The sequence below is a fragment of the Stegodyphus dumicola genome, chromosome 10, assembly GCF_044657685.1.
Source record: "Stegodyphus dumicola isolate Sdum_Otavi_A_Nest chromosome 10, ASM4465768v1".
Taxonomy (NCBI): Eukaryota; Metazoa; Arthropoda; class Arachnida; order Araneae; family Eresidae; genus Stegodyphus; species Stegodyphus dumicola.
The window spans coordinates 24,537,169-24,559,352 of NC_140777.1; the positions used below are offsets into that span (position 1 = coordinate 24,537,169).

At 34.9% G+C, this 22,184-nt stretch overlaps 1 protein-coding gene across 1 annotated transcript in view; it reads right to left on the reverse strand.

The window, feature by feature from the left end:
* Positions 1-22,184, reverse strand: part of LOC146994923 (uncharacterized) — a 236,454-nt gene that overhangs the window by 53,251 nt on the left and 161,019 nt on the right. The window lies entirely within an intron of this gene.

Genomic DNA, 22,184 nt, shown 5'->3' on the forward strand with positions numbered 1-22,184 from the left:
ATGCAATATCATCCATATTTCAAAATGGGCTTATTTAGTTATGCTGTTATAACTACTAATAACTGTTGATGAAACATTTCCACAGCAACATAATTTTGATCTGCTATGCAAGTTTATTTATGTGTTTATTTTTTAAACAAATATTGAATCGTCGAATGTAAAAAAAAAAAAAAAAGCATTAATAAAATCTTTAAATGCCCGTCTTTGAATTTGAGTTCGAATACAGCATATTTAAAACAAGAGACTATTACAAGACTTTGCTAGGATCCTGCTAGCCGCCCAAGACGCTTTGTTAGAAGGAAACAACTGATTGAAAGCATGTGTTCAAATTATCACATCTGTCATTTATCTGTCGAACAAAAGGTAGGACTTTTGTATGAGTATGTTTCAAAGCTTGTTTTTCCGTTCCGTAAGTACGCCAATCCCCAGGGGTGTAATTAGTCTTTTACAACAAATCTGAACTACTACAGTTCTTCCGAAACGTGAAGAGAATATACTTACGATGACCTTACTGAATGATCTGAAAACCATCTGCTATTCTGAACTATTTTGTACTTTCTTTAAAAATGCAGAAGTTTATAAGTACAGGTTTTTTTCGCATCTACAGTTATTGTTTTCTAATTACTGTCATGTAACATAAATGCAAAAGCATTTAATATTACTGTCATGTAATATTGTTGTGTTATAGTACTTATTAATCTTTCACATAATATGTCAAAACAAATTTCTCTTAAGTCATCTGTTTATGGCTGAAGTTGCTATGTGTATTTCTTTAATTTATGCTATGGAAGTTAAAAGTACAGCGATCAATAAAAAATATAAAAATTCTGCGCATGTGAAAATAAAATTATGATGCTTGAACACCATCTCCAAAACAAGAGACTAAATTTTGAAAAAATCATGTTTGAGCTAAAATATTAATGTCTTGCAAAATCTTTCTAACATACGTGACAATTTTCGATAGAGGGACAGGCTTTCTTTTACTGCTTAGACCTAGAGTACTTTTTTTTACTTCTTACTAAACAATCATAGATCCTTTCCCAGATTTACTAATCAGGTCTTGCTGGCCTAAGATGTAATACTTTGATAAAAAAATTCTAAAAAGTTTAGCTTTTTTTATTTCAGTAACTCTGAATACTTATAAAAATTCGGACTACTACAAATTTTAGTAAAACTCATCCTATGATTCAAAAAGTTGCTTCAGACCGCTGGCGAAGTTTTTAAATTAAAAAGAAACTGTATTTGATATGGTAATGAAGTTAAAATATCATTGAACCTGCTTAGACAATATTCAATCTAAGAATGCTACTATTTTAGAGAATTCTATGCATTTCAAATAAAAAATAGCACAAATAATTATTATATATTCAAATTATACACGACTACTGCGTCATTCGCAAACAACATGCATTCAAAAAACAATAAAAATTTTTTAAAAAAAAATCTTACAGGTCTCAGATTTTAAATTACGTCCAAAAAGACATTTCTTTAACGTTTTGTGTGGTACCTTTATTTATCAAATATCATGTTCTTTGCACTTACGCCATAAAATTCAGTTCAATAGCAATGTCGATAATTAATTTTAAAATGAGCATATATTTAGAATTTCCGGTACACAATTCCGCGCGCTGGAGATAAAAAGGTTTCCACCCCCGTAGAGTGTTGCTATTGCTTGCTTTGAAATCGTTGAGTTTGTTACTCAAAAATTCGTTAAAGTTTCACAAAATATGAAATAGATAATATAAAATTTGATCTTCCACATGCCCATATTCGTAGGAGGATTACGGCATTCAAACTTGGATGGCCTTTTTTCAAACCTTTTTTTTATCACAATGCCAGAAATATACACACATTTACGCAGATTTTCATTATTTACTTACTTCAAATGTAATGCGGGACTCTAACATTTGGTGGCAACAGTCTGAAAAGTGATTCGCCGTTTATAGTGATTCAACGCAAAATCGCAAAAACGAAAAGAGTATTAGTATTTAAAACAATAGTCTCTCAAGGACTATTGTTTTAAATACTAATAATCCCCTTTGAACTAATAAATAAAAATATGAAAGGTTTCAGATTTTAAACTGCGTCCAAAGGAGTGTTTTTAACGTTTTGTGTGTTACCTCATTAAATATCATGTTCTACGTACTCAAACCACAAAGTTCAGTTCAACAGCAATATCTCAAAATTATTTTAAAATGAGCGTATCTTAGAGTCTCTCGCGCTGGAGATAAAATCGCTTTGGAACTTGCTTTGAAATCGTTTAGTTTTTTAATCAAAAATTCGTTGAAGTGTTATAAAATATGAAATCGATAATAAAACAAATTTCAAATTCAAATTAGGGCTTCCATTTTTGAAATTTTGATAGCTCTAGGTACCGTTGTTTTATTACAATGCGAGAAACATACGTACATTCATGCAGATTCTTCATTATTTAATTTCTTTAAGTATAATACAGAGCGATAAAATTTAGTGGCAACAATTGGAAAAGTGATCCGCCGTTTATAGTTTCCAATGAAAAATGCCAAAGCGAAATTAAAAGTTCTTCAGGGCAAATTGCCCCTTTCAACTAAAAATAAAGTAAGCAAACATAAATAAAAAAAAAAAAATCTGAAATTTTTCAGATTTTAAATTATGTCCAAAGGGGCGTTTTTTTAACGTTTTGAGTGTTACCTTTATTTATTAAATATCGTGTTCTTTGCACTTAAACCATAAAATTCAGTTCAAGAGCAATATCGCAAAATAATGTTAAATTAAGCATATCTTTAGAATTTCCGATATACACAGTCTCGCGAGCTGGAGATAAAAGTATTTTTTTTTCTATATAACGTTGCCATTTCTCGCTTTTAAAGCATTGAGTTTGTAAATCAAAAATTCGTTAAAGTTTTACAAAATATAAAATCTATAATAAAACAAATTCCAAATTTGGGATTTCAGATGCCCATATTCGCAGTAGGATTTCGTCATTCAAAATTCGATGGCTCTATGTACCATTGTTTTATCACAATGCGAGAAATAGACAATCATTTATGCAGATTTTTCATTATTTAATTTCTTCAAATATAATGCAGGACTCTAACATTTTGTGGCAACAGTTTGAAAAGTGAACCGACGTTTATGAGTCCGACGCAAAATGCCAAAACGAAAGCAATAGTCCTTCGGGACTGAAATCTCTTTGGACTAAAAAGTAAATTTTCGTGCTTCTTTTCTTAATAGTATTTCGTTTTATTTATTAACTGCGGTTTTTTTTAACTGAAATTTGTTACTTTTAGAAAAGTTGCGGGTTATATTTCGGACATTCAGTTGTTAGGCTGGCTGTAGGTTGGTTATTTTAATAATTTATATAGCAAAATACAGAAATTTTAACACACCTTTGCCTTTCTGCTTGTAGTTATTTTGCGTTGAACAATGTAATTACAATTATGTAAGAAAATCAAACTAATTGAATTTTTTTCTAATAAAAATCGCATTGAAATCAATGTACATATAAAGATTTGGAATATTTGAAATGAATTTGAACAGAACTTCATCAAACCAGTATAAGCGACGAATATTGTTCCAAAATGAATAAATAATTCGCCATTATTATTTTTACTATAAAATTAGATTATGCTTCATAAACCCGTTCAAAATACGCTTATTATAAATTACTGTTGATGGCTAATTTTTATTTGAATTATTGCTTAATTATGTTATTCTTTACATGTAATTATATATAACTCATATTAAATGCAGTATTAAATTAAATGCAGTAATTAAATGCGCTATTCGTTCGCTCGAATAATTAAAACTTATAACTTGTCGGTTTTAATTATGTATCTATATATCCATAAGTAAATTTGTTTAAATATTTCCTAATGCTATTTTTTAATTGAATTCACGAGCATTTCGCATATTTCTGAACAATCAATTTAAAAACTAAAGGATATTTTATGAAAATGTTATCTGTTTAAAGAGACTATTGAAAAAACATGCTTACATGATACTTTTTCATTTCGCGAAGAATGCCCACGTTTGTTTGTTGTTTATAAACCATTACATGTTCAAGCGTTTTCTTGGCGATTAAACATAGCGGTCTAAAACGAAAAAGACAACCCTCTTTGCCTCCTACTGAGAACTGTCATTTAGAGATCTCCAGGGTTCCAGAAATAAGGAGGGCAGGAGACATCTGCACGGCCGCTTTAAAGCGGTCATAACGCTTTCGAGGTCTTCATCACTGACCGCCTAGAACCGTCAGTAACGCTTTCGAACACTTTTCCAATGACCGCCTAGAAGCGTCCGTAACGCTTTCGAGGTAGGCCGTCTTGACCGCCTAAACCCGGTCATAACGCTCAGAGGGTTAAAAGAGCTTCAACGTTTTCATATGAACGTGTATTTCTGTTGAAATTCAACTAGTTGCATAAGCACAAATCTTCATAATTTATTTTGAGATGGTGGAAAAACAGTGCTGATGTGTTATCAAGCTAAAAAAAAAAAGGGAGGACTGTGCTATATCTCCCGTTCTACTGGCCCGATTGACAAAATTCAAACTGCGTTTTTCATGTCTCGAAAGCGCGACTTAGGAATATATTACATTTATACATAGCACTATTCTAACATAGGCATCTAACATAGGCATGTGTTGAAATCTTACTCCAGCTTTGGATTAGCGTGAAACGTGATTGTTTACAAGCTCTTTTGCGATTTCTAAATTTCTTTTGACTTTTTTGAAGGTGTTTTTATTATAACATTGCAGTTTTTGTTTAGTATTTTTATCACCTGATAATTATGGAAAATTGTGAGGAAGATGTAAAAAATAAAAGATCTTATATTCATCGACCAAAGAAAAGAAAGTTCCAGGGAAATCAGCATAATGATACAATGAATAAGAAGTGTGGTGTCAGTTCTTCGTTTAAAAAATTAAATAGTGACACTGATTTGCCACCAAGGGATAAAGATAACTTTAGAGCCTAATTTTAGTGGTTATAGACTATTTGATTTGGATATCCTATTTCAATGTATTGAAAATAATTTATGTTGTAAAATTTGTAATGTTCATTTAAGTGAACTATTTCATCATGGTTTAAGCTCAAAATTTGAGTTACTATGCTCAAAGTGTTCATGTAAAAGAACTTTCAGAAACTCTAATATGATAGGTGTCCGAAAAAATATATCAGAGCTAAACAGAAGATTTACGTATGCAATGCGAACTCTTGGTCAAGGGAAAGCTGCTATGCAGAAATTCTGCTGCGTTATGGATCTCCCTCCTGTGATTGCACATCGTTCTTTCAAATTCGTCGTTAAATGTGACTGTAAGTGGAGACGGTACATGGAAGACTCGAGGACATACGTCTTTGGTTGGAGTCTGTTCCGTAATAGGGTCAGAAAGCAACACAGTAATCGATACAGAAATACTGTCTTATATTGCAAAGGTTGCGAGTCATTTCTAGGAAATGGCGTAAGTGAACACAAGGCCTGTTTGGAGAATAATGCTGGTTCTTCAGGAAAAATGGAAATGAATGGAAAGATAAACAATTTTTCATGTTCCATGGAAAAAAGAGGTGTAAAATATACTTCTTATATTGGTGACGGTATCAGGTTCAATGTTCTGTCTTACTTTTTTCGGGAACATGCAAGGACCTGACTCGGAACAGAGAGCTTACTAAAGCTATGTTCAATAACTGTGGGAAGTAGACAGGATACACAAGAAGGGTATACAAAACCCTTTGTTTTCCTCTCTTTACAATAATTTCCGTACTTCGGAATGCAAAGACCCACTACTTGTGGTCTAAACGTAAGAATATAAAAATATTTAACTAAACTCTAACTTAACTTTGGAATAATAAACGTGGAAGATTGGCCTTATATTAACAGGAAGCCGTATGTAGTACAGAGAACTGTTAACACTACAATACGTTTAAAAATTATCACGAGGATTAAACCTCTGGCCTGGAAGGCAACCAGCAACTGAGTAAAACTTCTAAGGTAAGCGGCCTGCTTCAACTAACTCCATCCTCTCTCTCGCTTGGCAAAAAGCCACAACTTAAGTACTTGGCGTTCACCAGACAAATTTTGCATAAATAAGTTAACGCTTTTAATTCTGGCCGGAAGTAGAAAATAAGAAGTGATAGTAAAGATTTAAAATAAAATAAACGTTAGTAAAACTTAAGATCCTTACATACTTCCCGCCAGAGTTAATTAGTTTTAAACTGAGGTCTAAAACGACCTTGTTGAAAACATTTAGCTCTAGAATCTAACGCGAGGCTAATCTTTTACAAACATTTCTCACTAGAAACTAGAAATTAAAAAAAAAAGAAATTTGTTTTTACAATAGCAGCTCCAAGGACACGCAATTTTTCATCTGTACTGCATCTAAACAGGAGCTTTTATTCAAATCTGTTTCCTTTCAGAGATCTGGAAGGAAAACTAGTTTAATGAAATGTTACACAATGAAATGGCAAGTAACATGCATATTTATATTTCTCTTAACATTCTTATTTCATTCATGACTATTTTAATTATCTCTCCCCGTGCTCTCTGACATGTGTTGTAAAAGAACACCAAACACGAATGTGTTTATGTAAACGTGTTCAACACTTCCTCCTACAATCAAAACACTAACGTGTTAAAAATTCAACATACCAAGCCCTCAGAACACACCCTAACTTCAACTCTAAACCCTGAGGTACTATTCTGAAAGTGGCTAACTCTGAAGTGTAGCATCAGAGAGCCTAACTACATTCATTCAACCTTTAACACATATTCACCATGATTTGGTCTTTTTACAGTCACACGAATAAAAAACATTTTAACATTACTTTCACTTTTACCATATCACGGTATTTCTTAACATTTAAAATAACAGTTCACATTGTATATAAGAACATATTAACATGCCGTTAATTTTACGCATTTGAAAACATACATTAGTAGTACATTGTTAACTTCTATTCTTTTCAGATCAAGTGCTAATTCTTCTACATTGAAATACTACATTTCAAAAAGTCTTTCAGACTAAAACTTCTTTCTTGCCAGGATGTTTTAAATAAAATTTATACAATAACTTTTACAATATTTAAGTCTTTACATATTCCTATTATACATCAACTTTTGTTTTACGCGCGAGTAATTGAAAAACATAATACCAAAATCGGTAACAACTCATTTCTCCCCTTTTTGGCGATAAAGGTAGACCTCGCATGACGTAAAACTTCTTGAAATCTGCCACTTGCAGTAAGAATGAAAGATTAACTTACGTTTGCAAAGTAACATAAAATTTTACTTATCTTTGTTACATTCGGACATTCTTTTCTGAGCCCAGTCCTGGAAGGTAGCGCAGATTCTCGTTTGATTTATCCTCCTTCTTGTGCGGGCTCGCCCTTCAGGGCCTTCCTCTAGAAGCTTTCTTTTTTCTCCAGTTCGGTCACCCTTGAATACCTTCCTTTTCGCCGCTGCCTGTGGTCTTGGCCGTTTGATGGCAGCTTGTCTTGGCGGAACCGGGAGAATCCTTTCGCGTTCCTGCTTGGACCTCGTTGCTGGCCGTTCAAATTTTCCTTGTAACTTTTCCTCCGCCGCTGGTGGCCCTTCCGCAGTTCGGCGACATTTGCTGCGGAGAGTCCTGTCGGATGAGTAGATCTTCCGTTTTAGAGCCGGATTATAGTTGCCGTCATTTCTCCTGGCTCTCTTTGCATACGTCGTCCTTCTCCCTTCTTCATTCTGGGGGTGTTCGTGATCTCTCTTTTCTGGACGGTGGAACGGTTTCTTTTTCTTGTAACCTTTAATTTTCCCGCGGGGAAACTTTCTTTTCACTTGCTCCTGCCTCTTAATGGCTTGCCCTTGTACTTGTCGTTGTTCCACCTCTGGAGCTTGTGCCCGCCGTGTCTGTCGTGCCGGATCCTGCAAAAGATCTGTAATTATTTGCATTTTATTACGATCATAGTAGGGTTTGATTTGATCAATGTTTGCGGAGCAGGTTTCACAATTCCTGGCTTTTAACACTACTACAGCGTGAGTTATATTTTCTATGACATATGGTCCTTCAAATCGTGGAAAAAATTTGGCAGTTTTATCTTCTGGTGCTGAAGATAGTGAATGCTTAATTTTTAACACTTCATCCCCTACTTTATAAGTTACTCCCCGTCGTTTCAAGTCATAATGCAGCTTTTGTTTTCTCTGTACTACTTCAGTATTCTTTTTTGCTTCTTTAGTTAGTTTTTCTATATCACCCATTTTAAATTCTGGGGCTCTTTGTTGCACATAAAATAATTTATCTAACGGCGTTATAATCTTTCTGCCTAAAAATAACTCAGCAGGAGTTTTGCCCGTTGTATCATGTTTTGCGGTCCTAAGGGCGAAAGCAAATTCATTGACATAGTTATCCCAGCTTTTATGAAAATTGTTAACATAACTACGGATAATTTTCACTATATTTCTATTCAGCCGTTCCGCTATATTTGATTGCGGCCGATACGGGACCATTTTTAAATGACATATGACCAGTTTTGGGCACATGTCTTCAAATACATTACTTACAAATTGAGGACCATTATATAACTTTTAGGGGCGCTCCGTATTTTAAAATATATTTAATTAAAATAGAATCAGTAACTAATTTCGCGGAGGCTCGTTTTAAGGGAACAATTTCGGTCCACTTACTAAAATGATCAACCATAACAAGGAGATAGCGACTTTTATTTAACTGACTTTTTGTGAAAGGGCCCAATAAATCGATGCCAATTATTTCATTTGGAAATTCGGATTTAATACTATTTAGAAACCCGGCCGGGCGGAAATTAATATAATTAACTGCTTGACATGTTGGGCAGGACTGGACATACGCCCTTGTTAACTTTTGCAGTTCAGGAAAATAGACTGCCTCGCGTACGCGTTGGATAGGTTTTCGAATACCAGCATGAGAAGATAAAGGGCTGTCATGGAGCTCCTACAGGATATTTAATCTAAGACTAGCTGGGATAACAGGTCGAAATTCGTTGTTGGAATTCGTAGTTTTTGTATAAATTAATAGACCATCTATTAGTTCGTAATGGGCCGCCCTATTTCTTATCGCCACAATATCTTGGTGGCTAAAATTTTCAGGATCCTTTAAATACTCATAAATGCTTCCAAACTCAGGATCCTTACCCAGTTCGGTTATTACAGTTTCTCGGGAATTTATTGTACATGCTGTGAGCATTGCCACCTTTACAGTATTACCTTCTTCATCTATTTTAATTCTGGATAGGGCATCTGCTACGATATTTTCCTTTCCGGGGGTATGCTTGATTACCAGATTATATTCTTGTAGCTTGAGTGCCCATCTTATTAACCTTGGGGATAAGTTTTTCCCTGAGTACGATCTAGTTACCGCCGCATGATCAGAGTACACTGTTATTGGCGCCTTTCCAAAATAGACTCGGAACTTTTGCACTACTAACAGAACTGCAAGTGCCTCTCTCTCGGTCGCGGAATAGTTTCTTTGTGTTTGATTTAAAGTTCGGCTAAAAATGCCACGGGCTGCTGATTTTGCGAAAGTAGCGCTCCTACCGCATAATCCGAAGCATCCGCTGAAATTTCTAAATTCTCATCCTTTTCTGGAAATTTCAACACAGGGGCTTGCGTTAATGCTTGTTTTAATTTTTCGAAAGCACTATTGGCTTCGGCCGTCCATTAGAATCTCGCCTTTTTCCTTTTTAATTTTAACAATGGTTCAGCAATAGCTGCAAAATCTTTTATAAAGGACCTATAATATGAACAATGTCCTAGAAAAGAAGAGAACTTCTTCGCCGTGTTTGGAGTCGGATACTTTTGTACAGCGATTATTTTTGATTCGTCTGTCTCTATTCCTTTCTGAAATATTTTGTAACCTAAATATTTTAATTCAGGGGCTGCAAATTTGCACTTTTCGACATTAACTTTTAGACCGGCTTCATTTAATAAAGAAAACACCTGTCTTAAATCCTGTACATGTTGTTCGAGATTATCACTAGTAATAATGATATCCTCTAAATAGATAAATGTGGACTTTCCATGAACAGGCCTTAACACAATACATCGCTGAAATGTTGCCGGTGCCCCTGAAAGGCCAAACGGCATGCGCAGAAATGCATAAGTGCCAGACTTGGTTATAAAAGCAGTCTTAGGCACGTCCTCAGGCCTAACCCCTATTTGAAAATAACCAGTCGTTAAGTCTAAAGTCGTCATATATTTGGTGGATGTTATGTTCCTTAGAATTTCTTCAATAATAGGTAACGGATATACCGGATATTTAGTTATGGAGTTTAATTTACGGTAGTCAATTGCGAATCTCCACCTTTTTGGATGTGTCAATGGATAGTCATTATTTTTCTTACATAAAACCACCGGGCTAGCAAAACTAGTTGAGATGGGCGTTATGATCTTTTTACGTAGCATATCCGTGATATGCCATTCTATAATTTTTTCCTTATTCTTATCATACCGGTATGCTTTGTGGCGAACTGGCATTGAATCTCCGGTGTCAACACTATGGTTAGTAACCTGAGTAAATCCTGGAATATCACTAAATAACGAAGCAAATTCACTTACCACTTGTCGGATTCTTCGTTGCTCTTCATTAGGCAGGTGGTCAAGGTTTAACATCGGCGGTTCAGCCTTTTCTTCACGAACTGGTTTCATTGTCAGCTTAAGGGACGCTTCATTAAAATCTAGCGTTGCTTGTGCCTCTGAAAGAAAATCTATTCCTAAGATAATATGTGCTTGCAGATTCTTTACTATGAAAAACATAACCTTTACTTGTTCGTCCTTGATACGGACATACAGCGGTAATTTACCTATACACTTACATCTTTCTCCTTGCGCAGCTAACACTGTCGTATTATCCGAATTATATGTACGATATTTACGAAAATACTTCCTAAAAAAATCTTCTGCCACACAGGAACACTGCGCGCCTGTATCCAGGAGTGCGGTGGCTGGGATATTATTCACCAACACTTCAATCTTCGGAAGAGTCAAATTTTTCACCATTACTGTATTTAACTTGAAGGAAGAGGGCTTTTCGTGGCCTTCGGATTTCCGCACCCTCCCGTCAGCAGAAATCCGTTTTAGTTTAAATTATTTTTCATTCCCGTGCTTTCCTTCTTTTTCCACTGGCCTTGAGACTTTTTTCCTGGATTGCTATTGAACTGTCGACGTTCGCCGGCTGTTTTTGAATGCTCGGGTTTCCTTGCCCACTGATTCGCTTTGCTTCCGTAGCAGTGTGCTTGAGTTTGCTGTAGTCTTGGCGCACCAAATTGGTTTCGCTGTTGATAATGGCGTCTTCTTTCAATGTCCGCCGTTCTTCTACTTTCAAACTGGATTGCTAGCTCAAATAACTTTTCCAGTGTAGTCGGATTTCTTAATTCAATAAAGTCTTGCACTTGGGGCAGTAACCTCGGCAAAATCACTTGAATTATCTCAGGATACGGACGGTTTCCATACAAGATTTTGAAGACGTGAATTTTTCTTAAAATACAGCTTGAGAGATTTTCGATTTTTTGCTGATATATGCTGAAAAGTTCCGTTTCTAATTTCGCACGATCCCTTACGACAGGGAAGGCTTTTACTAGCGCAGTCTTGAAATTCTCGTAAGTACAGGTGGGACTTCCTGCTTGACCCAAGAGACTTCTGCCTATACATTTGAACGAATTAAGCGCTTGGCCCCTCAAAGCGCTGGTAGCTAAGGTATCTTTTTGAAATTCGTGCACGGGGTAGAGCATGAAGTGGTCATCCAATTTTTCCAAAAAACTGGTTACCGCTGAGTTTCCATTAAATGTTGCTTCTGGTTTCATCGAAGCGCGCATGGTCTGGACGATGTAACCAAATCTTTCCAGGGCGGCAGCTGGCATTTCTGGATTCTGAGCCGCTTCTGCAGGCAGCACAGGTTCTTCTTGAAACTCGGCCATGGTTATTCTTCTTCGGTGGGCGCCACTCTCAGGTTCAATGTTCCGTCTTACTTTCTTCGGGAATATGCAAGGACCTGACTCGGAACAGAGAGCTTACTAAAGCTATGTTCAATAACTGTGGGAAGTAGACAGGATACACAAGAAAGGTATACAAAACCCTTTATTTTTCTCTCTTTACAATAATTTCCGTACTTCGGAATACAAAGACCCACTACTTGTGGTCTAAACGTAAGAATATAAAAATATTTAACTAAACTCTAACTTAACTTTGGAATAATAAACGTGGAAGATTGGCCTTATATTAACAGGAAGCCGTATGTAGTACAGAGAACTGTTAACACTACAATACGTTTAAAAATTATCACGAGGATTAAACCTCTGGCCTGGAAGGCAACCAGCAACTGAGTAAAAATTCTAAGGTAAGCGGCCTGCTTCGACTAACTCCATCCTCTCTCTCGCTTGGCAAAAAGCCACATCTTAAGTACTTGGCGTTCGCCACACAAATTTTGCATAAATAAGTTAACGCTTTTAATTCTGGCCGGAAGTAGAAAATAAGAAGTGATAGTAAAGATTTAAAAAAAAATAAACGTTAGTAAAACTTAAGATCCTTACATAGGTGATTCAAAACCATTTGCAGGTATAACTGACGCCAAACCATATGGTTCATTAAATATAGAAAAAATTGAGTGTGTTGGACATATTCAAAAACGAATGGGAATATGGCTACGCAAATTAAAACTTGAAAGAAAAAAAGTAAAATTAAATGACGGTAAAATTTGTCTGGGAAAGGGAGACTAACAGATAAGTTAATAAATGAAATAACTTCGTATTATGGTAATGCGATTAGAGAATATAATGAGTCTGTTAGTGATATCAGAAATGCCATTTGGGCAATTTACTACCACAAAATATCGAGTGATGAAAAGCCGATTCATGACGTTTGTCCTACAAATGAAACCACATGGTGCAAATACAATATAGCTAAGCAAAATAAAGCTGATTATAAGCATATAAATTCTTAACCAGTCGCTGTAATGGAGGCAATAAAGCCAGTTTTTATAGATTTGTCACAACCTTCGTTATTGAGACGTTGCCTTGGCGGCAAAACACAAAATACTAATGAATCATTTAATTCCTTAATTTGGAAATTTTGTAAAAAGACATGTCGTGCTGGTAGTAGGATAGTTCAAATTGCTGGAAATGAAGCAGTAATTGCTTTTAACGAAAGGTCTGTTGGTAGACATTCTGTAATGAATGAGCTACAGCTTTTTAGAAGTAAGTTTTCTATTGAAGGATTTTTACAAATTGATAACAAGAGAATAGATAACGCCGAAAAGAAAGGCTTCTCAGAAACAAAACAACAGCGTAAACTTGAAAGGCAGCAAAAAATGTCAGAAGTTCAGGCCTCCATAAAAATGATGGGGATGTTTATTGTGCTGGTGCGTTTTAATTTGTAAATAAAATTTTAGCAGTTTAGCATACAATTTGAAGTAAGTCGTAAAAGATTTTTTCACCCATGTTAAATAATATGTATATTATACAATATAATACATATCATATGCTTAAATGCTTGAGTTTATTTAACTAAAGTGGTTATGTAAAAATAAATTTTTGTGCAAATATGCTACATGTATTTTAATATACGGCTATCATTCTGTCATGGTAATGTATATAGCAAGGTAAATTTAACGTGTTTCATACTAACAAAAGCTTCTGCAATTTATTAGGATTTATACTTTTTAAATGTATTTTCAAAATAAATATACTATGCACTTTATTATTAGAAAGTTATATACTGAAGTATTGGCATTAAAACTCAAATTTCTTAAAACACGATTTTTCGCAGTTGTATACATAGCATTTAAAGTATGCTAAAGTTACATTGTGGAAGAACTATTAAATGTTTTATATGTTTGATATACAGTAATATATTACAGAGAACTTGAGCTAAGACATTTGGCTATAAGTAAATTCTTATTTGTAAGGATGTTTTAGTTTTATCATTCTTAGTCGATATGTTATACTTCGATGAATGTAGCAGTTTAGCATACAATTTCAAATAAGTCGTAAAGGATTTTTTCCCACCTATGTTTAAATAATATTGCATAATATGATACATATCATATGCTTAAATGCTTGAAAGTACTTAACTGATGTGGTTATGTAAAAATAAATTATTTGTTCAAATATGCTACACGTATTTTAATACACGGCTATCATTCTGTCATGGTATTTTATATAGTATGGTAATTTTAATGTGTTTCATATTGACAAAAGCTTATGCAATTTATTAGGATTTATACATTTTAAATATATCATTTCGAAAATAAATATACTATGCACTTTATTATTAGAAAGTTGTATACTGAAATATTTGCATCAAAACTCGATTTTCTTAAAATGCATTTTTTCCCAGTTGTATACATATCATTTAGAGTATGCTAAAATTACTCTGTGGAAGAACTATTAAATGATTTATATGTTTGATATACAATAATACATTACAGAGAACTTTACCTGAAACATTTGCCTATAAGTAAGTTCCAATTTGTAAGAAAAATTTTAGTTGTATCATTGATAGCGTAGAAGTTTCAAATCATTTTTAGTTGATATGTTATACTTTGATGATGGCAGCTTATTTTACATTAATTATGCTTATACCAACTATTCGAAATTGTATAATATTACAATATCTCTCAGAAAATAAGCATTTTATATATTTTATAACAAGAGAAGTATTTAAAAAAATATTTACATTAAAACTTGATTATCTCAAAACATAAATTTTCACTGCTGCGCGCATGATATTTTAAAAACGGTTCTTGGTACACACTTTAAATTTAATGGACTTCTTTACATGAGTATTATCATCTAACAGAACCAAAAAATATATTGAATATTTTAATAGTCAAAAATTTTACGCATGGAAATATTAAAAATTCTTTATTAAAATGCATTGTATAAATTTAGTTCTAAATAAAATGAGAATTTAACATGAAATTCTTAAGATTTTTGGTTCACAGTAGTCTTTAGATGCTATACAAACTGTATATTAACTATGAAGTTAAAATATATAACAGAATGTTTTAAATTGTGCACGCAAAGTGGGAGTATTGCGTGAACATATAAAAAATTACCTCACAAAGAAGATTAAATTATAAAAACATTTGTGGCAACACAAACTATTTGCTTACTAATTCAGCTGTGCTATGTAGTCAGCTGTAAAAACCTGGAAGTAATAGCTTTAAAAATAAATATGCTATCCCAATTCTTACAACAGGATCATATTCAGAGATTTTGAGGGTTTTAAGGTGTACGAGACCCCTTAACGTAGTTCAATGGAGAACGTGATGCAACCACTTCTCATTCCCCAATGACTTTAGCTTTGGCACTTACGTTTCAACCGTCACCGGAATGACGGCCTTGATAATTCAACGAAAGAACATATTAGTAGTACTCATTTCGTGCTCTTACCGTTCTTAGCATATTTCATAATGCCTTACCGGAAATTTCTGTTTTCAGCTATAATCCTGGAAGGAAAAGTTCTGTTCATGCTGGTTCTATCATCTCGACTTGAGGTTTTGGATGATGGTAAATTACTCATGTATCGATTGTTATACAAAGGGAACTCTATTTGTATGCCTCATGATTGAAAAGTCCATTATTGCCACCAACCATAACCGAAATCTGAAAGGATTTTATGTGGGACTTCTCAATATCTGGCAATCTCTGGCAAATTCCGCTCAACATCCACGATTTGTTTTCGTGACTTCTTGCTGATTAGCAGCATTATCTTCTGTGTCCTAATGTGATCTGCAGTTCTTTCGTAAGTGTTCATCACCACTGCAGTTCTAGCATACTAAGGTCGCTTTCGTCTGACGTCTGTTCCGCCTTAAGGCACTTACTTAAGTGGGTAGACTGCCTGGACGAGCTGTCACTTGTCCACTAGCTTCTGGGTTGGAGTAGTTCCGATTGGGCAATGGTGTGTGCAAGTTTCTGAAAGGACTGCCACGTTTTTCATGGCGTACACTCTAGGCATTTTTTAAATCCTTGAGATCCACTATTCGCAGTTGTTTCTATACCTCAGGTTCCCGTATGCCACCGAGGAAGTATTTCATGGATTGTACTTCACGTATTTCTGTTGAGCAGTCAAAAAAGGAGAGATGGGAGAGCATTTCGATATCAGTGGCGAGCTTCTGGATTATTTGGTGAGCTTCTGCTATCGAGATATTAACTGCAGCCTTCTGTAGCCTTTTAAACACTTCTTAGTAGAGCTTTCGCGTACCGGGTACAGCATCAAAATCTAGCCTCTGGGTTTCTAGAAGAGTGGGACCGATATCGTCTTCTTCAATTCTCAGAGAAGCTGCGAAATTACAGGTTTGTCTTCGGAATCCTACCCATTTCCATTTGGAGCTATACAGAACTGAACCTTGTACATATGCCAAATGTTTTTTCCATCACACGTGGAAAGCATGAGAAATGGGTCGGAAAACATAGGTACCAATTTAAAGCTATCAGAACCGTCTCCAGTTGTCATTATGAATGTGTTAAAGCTGTCAGATTCTTTGGCGACAACAGCAGAAACTCTGTCATCGATTTGTTGTTCGACATCAGAAACTCTTCCTTTGATTTGTAGTTTGACAGCATTAACTCTTTCTTTGATTTGCTGTTTGACAGCAGAAACACGTTCTCCAGTTTCTCTAACTCTCCTTTCGACCATGTTATTTCTGCTTTCAAAATCCTCGAAAATCTTCTACTGTTGTCTTTTATTTCTTCTTGACAGGCTTAAGTATCAATTTTGGATAGATTCCATCTTTCCTTGAACTGGTATTATTTCCCCTTTCCCTCTTTTGTTGGACGCATTTATCTCTTCTGTAAAGGAATCAACCTCTCCTTTTATATCTTCTTGGAACGCAGCAAAGACTGTCACAAGCTGCCTCAGATGCTCCTCAATTGTTCTTGTCACTAGCATCTGTCCTACTTCTAACACCCAAAATTGTTCCTGGCATAAAGGTTCGTAAAGCATGCGGAAGAGCTGGTAGCTTGTTAGAATTTATTTGTCTCGAAAAAACACTGAACAATTCTGGAGTTTTTCGAAAAGTACGAGTAAAAAAATATAATTCCAAAAATATACGAAATATAAAGGAACACTGCTAGTAGTTATCACTTTAAAGTGCTGAGAATGATGAAGAAAATACGATGAAAAGCGCACGTAAAGAGCGAACATAAATCTGTCAATACTCCTTACTCTATGCTGAACTGCAAAGTTCAGAACTGAAGTTCATTCTGGTCTTATCTCATTTTCTAACTCTCCATACCAAAAGCCCGAAACAGACAAAACTGTTGGACGTTCGAAATTTTGGAAGAGAAAACAAATGAAGCCACAAGGAAAAATCTACATGGCTTATAATGATTGTCACATTAAAAAAACTATAAACTGTATTTACAGTGGTACCTCGATATACGAGTGCCCCAACATACGAGTGTTTTGAGACAGGAGCTACCGAGCGAGCGATGTTTTTGCTTTGAGACGAGAGCAAGATTTGAGATACGAGGAATCGCACACTACACCGCTGTACACGACCGCAACATGCGCGCGCATGTAGGTGTCGTGTGCAGCGTCTAACAGTTTCTCCCACCTCAGACTAGTCCTCAGTCTGAGTGCTTGTTTCCCTCGTTTTGGAAGCATTTTTGATAAGTTGGGTTCGCGTTTTTTGCTTTTTGTACATTTAGAAAACATTATCATATTTATTTTTATAACCCTGGGTCCAAAGAAGATGATGATGTCTATTGAATTAAAGCGTTAAATAATAGAAAACCATGAGCAAGGTGTGCGAGTAATTGACTTGGCGATGATGTACGGTCGTAGCACATCAATGATATGTACTGTGCTTAAAAAAAAGGAGTTGATAAAGGGTATAACGCCATCTAAGGCCGATAAAATAATGTCTAAACTCTGGACCTCTCTCCGTGAATAGATGGAGAAACTACTGATAGGGTGGGTGAGATAGGAGCAGCTTCAAGGAGGAACCTTAACATAAAGCTTCATATGTGAGAAGGCACGAGCAATTTACGGTTATTTGCTAAAGAAGATCCCACACACTTCTAAAAATGAGGAATCGGAAGACTTGTTTAAATCCAGTAGGGCTGGCTTGACAACTTTAGGGAAAGGACCGACCTTCACTCCGTCGTCAGGCATGGTGAGGCAGCAAATCCGGATGTAAAGGCAGCTGATGTTTACATCAAAATGATTTCCGAACAGATAGTAGCCAAAGGATACATCCCCCCCCAGCAAGTCCTCAACTGTGACGAGACAGGGCTTTCTGGAAAAGGATGCCGAATAGAACTTACATAACGGCAGAGGAGAAGATGCCAGGTCACAAACCCATTAAAAATAGATTAAATCTAGCAATTTGCGTCAATGCGAGTGGCGACTGTAAAATCAAGCCTCCGCTAGTATACCATTCGGAAAACCCCAGAGGCTTTAAGTCATATAATATTTTAAAAGAAAACCTGCCAGTTATAATTTTAAGAAGATATGTGGAGGGCAAATCCGAAGTCGTGGGACAGAATGAACTTCTTTGTGGAGTGGATAATTCTGGTGTTCTGTTCTGGTGTTGGCCTCGACAATGCCCCTACTCACCCATCAAATCTCGAAGATGATTTACTCGAAGAGTTCAAGTATATAAAATTTCCCTACCTACCACCCAACACCACTCCTATCCTGCAGCCCATGGATCAGCAGGAGATTTCTAATTTTAAGAATTTGTACACCAAGCACATTTTTCGCCGCTGCTTTGAGGTGACAGAGAACACAAACCTTACCATTCGAGAGTTCTGGAAAAACCACTTTAACATCGTGATGTGCCTAAGAATTATTGTTCAGGCCTGGCTGGGTGTTACAACGTCTGCATGGCCTGAGGCTGTAGCTGAAAGAGACCCAAAGTGTCAGTGGTAGTGGAGCTTGTTTCTCTCGGAAAATCCATGAGTCTGGAGGTGAAGGAGAGAGATGTGAACGAACTCGTAGAGGAAAAGTCTCAGGAGCTGACAACCGAGGAGTTACACGATCTGCATTTGCAGCAGCATACGGTGGTTCAACGAAAAATTAGTTTTGAAGAGGAGCCAGAGATGGAGGAGGTTATCCCTACAAGAGATATAAAAGAGATCTTGAGAATGTGGGATAAAGTTGTAGAGTTCGTGGATAAAAATCACCGCGAAAAAGTTGCAACTAGTCCTAAATCGGAGTTGTTCAACGAAACTTGCCTAACTCGATTCCGCAATACCTTGACAGGTAGGAAGAAACAAACCTCCTTGGACAGTTTTTTTAAACGATCTGCGGGTGAAAATGAGCAGATCATGACAAAAAGAGCGAAGACCAGTGACAAAAATTAAGCGCTTCCGTAGGCACTTTTTCTTTTAATTATGTTTTTATAGAATATGTATTTGTTATTTATAAATAAATGTTTCTTCTTGTTTTTGAATAAGAAACTACATTTTTCTTATTCAAAAACACTTAAAAAAACAGCTGAGGTCGTGTTTTGGGAGCTGGAACGGATTAATGGCATTTCGATTACTTTGAATGCGGAAAATTGCTTTGAGATACGAGCAAGGTTACGAAACATATTAAACTCGTTTGTCGAGGTACCACTGTACTTAATTATATAATCGTTAGCAAGCAGATAGTAATAAATAATTTTAAAACTGTGCTGCTATCAATATACAAATTATGTTGACTAGTATAATTAATTTAGAATTATGCGAATACATATAATATAAGATGATGTATGTTACTATAGATACGTGTTAATATAATACATATATATGTCTGTGCATATATATGAAATCCTAATTCTTTTTATACCAGTTAACAGTTAGAATTACTGAACAACCATGAAAGGTTCCCCAAGAATGAAATATGGTGTAACAATGAACACTTAATTTAGAAATTCGATTCTATTATATATTCTTGTAAAAGTCATTGTAAGAGTGAAAATTCTTCATTCTGTCTTAATGCGATTTTTTGCGTTTAATGCGTTGTTTGGTGATTTTATGATCCCGAATTATATTGATGTGATATATTAATACTGCATTTGTAGATATACGTTTTTTGAGAAACGAGCCAAAGCGATTGATTTTTTGTAAAAATTTGGATTTATCCTTATTTTATTGACGTGCACCAGCACTGAATTGAGAATGGCTTGTGCTATGCTTCGATGGATGAAGAAGCGTTTGTAAGTAATGAATATTATGAACGTTTGAACATATTTAAATGAATAGTATTAAAAGTATATATTTACTTATATCATATACTAATAGTTTATGGTAAATTTTTCATTATAATTCTCATCACAGTTTCGTTTCTCATTCTATTGCATTTCTATAGCGGTACATAAATTTTGTGGTTTACATATTGTAGATTGCATCAGTTTTGCAGCGCAATTTATTCCTCGGTATGTTACTTGTAGTGTTATTAGAAATTCCATTATTTTTGTATTTTTTCTGCAATTGGTAGTATCTGATTAGGAAATTTATGTTTTATTTCAAGATATATATGAAGTTGGTTATATCAAGTGTTAAATAAACGTTGTTATTCGGGCAATAGCGTTAGCTTTATCGAGATACATAAATGCAATTCTTATTTCTTAAATACTCAAGATATAAAGACACACTCGAATAGTAGATTCACTCACTTTACGTTTTTTAAGGGTTATATATATACATTAAGGGCGTGTTCAAAACAACCATTGACGAGTAGTCTTGGCGTAATTCGTATTCATATCAAGATTATCCATTTCTCAAGGCAATAATTTTTGTTATTTTTCCTAAACCGTTTACGAAAATATAATTTTCCGAATCCTGAACTCTTATGCATGGAAAGGCAGATTTTAAGATATTTGTTTTGCAATTTGATGCAAAATTCGTATTTTTAAAACACTGATGTATATGTTCTTTTTTTAAAATTCTGCCAGTATATAACATCAGGGTGCAGGTCGTAATTTCGAACACCTTCTTTCAGGTCCATAAGTGTCTAATTTTGTTCCTATTTTTTAATTTCTCTTGCGCTAAGCATAACTGGTGTCCGTTCTTTCTTGTGTTTTGTGTTGTTTGTAGCGGCCAGGAAAGTTGTTTCGGCCCTGTTTTGCCATTTCATTTTTCGTCATCGTCGTCTCTCTCATATATGAGCATAAATGCTTATGACTCAAGTGTTGCTACTATATGATGAAATATACAAACACGGTGTTTAAAATGCTACATATTCCCATCCGAAAATATCTTTTTTTTATCCTCTTGCGCTTCAAATAAGAAATATGTGTCCTTCATTGTAAAATCTCCTGGAACTTTAATTCTTCTTTTTTCGAGGTCAATGGAGAAATTATTTCAGCATAGGCAGCTGTCAGTATTCAAACATTAAATTGTAAAAGCCATTAAAGTGTAGCCGAAACGCTCAGAAAGGTTTAATTCGCATAAGGATTTAGGAAATACATTTTGAAAGATTTAGCAAATTTTCCTTCAATAAATTTAATGGAACAGGCAAAAGAAATTACAGGGAACAATAAATATAGGAGAAAACAGATATTTCTTTTCCTAATTTGTTTTGCTTTGTTTGATTTCTTTCTTTATTCCTGTATAAATAATAAAACTTTAAGAATGCAACTGAAGATGAGAATAAATTTTTCAATTGAAAACAAATGATGGCAAAAATCCTAGTTCTTCTTGCTGGACGACAAAATAGACCAGCATTATGTTCCGAATTCGGAATAACGAGAGAAAATTTGAAACCTGTGCAGCCAGCGATGCAAAGAGATTGATCTGCGAGAAAGATGACTTAAATGAGGAAACTCGGAGATATTTTAATGATGTGTAAGGTTACCTCTACTGGATAATAATAAGAAATGGTAAAATACGTAAGTAAATTATACAAAAATTGAAGAAATTTAAAATATCTGGCATGCGTAAGAAATAGTAATTGATTCAAAAAATAAATGAATCCAAAGCTTTCAAACTTATACTCGTTTAAATACAGGTTTTGCTGATTCAGAAAGAACGTTACGTGTATATCTTCTAAAATGCTTTTTCCATCCTTTGTTTGTAGTTGTTTTATTTTTCATTTCAGTTTCATTTTTCCTCCTATTTTGCAATTTTCGCCATTGTTTCCCTCTGTTTTAAGCCACCTGTTTATTATTACTATTATTATTATTTCAACTTATGTCAAAATTAAGTAAGGAAAAGTAAGGCACTGAAACTTTGCAAATTATTACGCTCTACGTGAGATTCATGGAGGTCGCT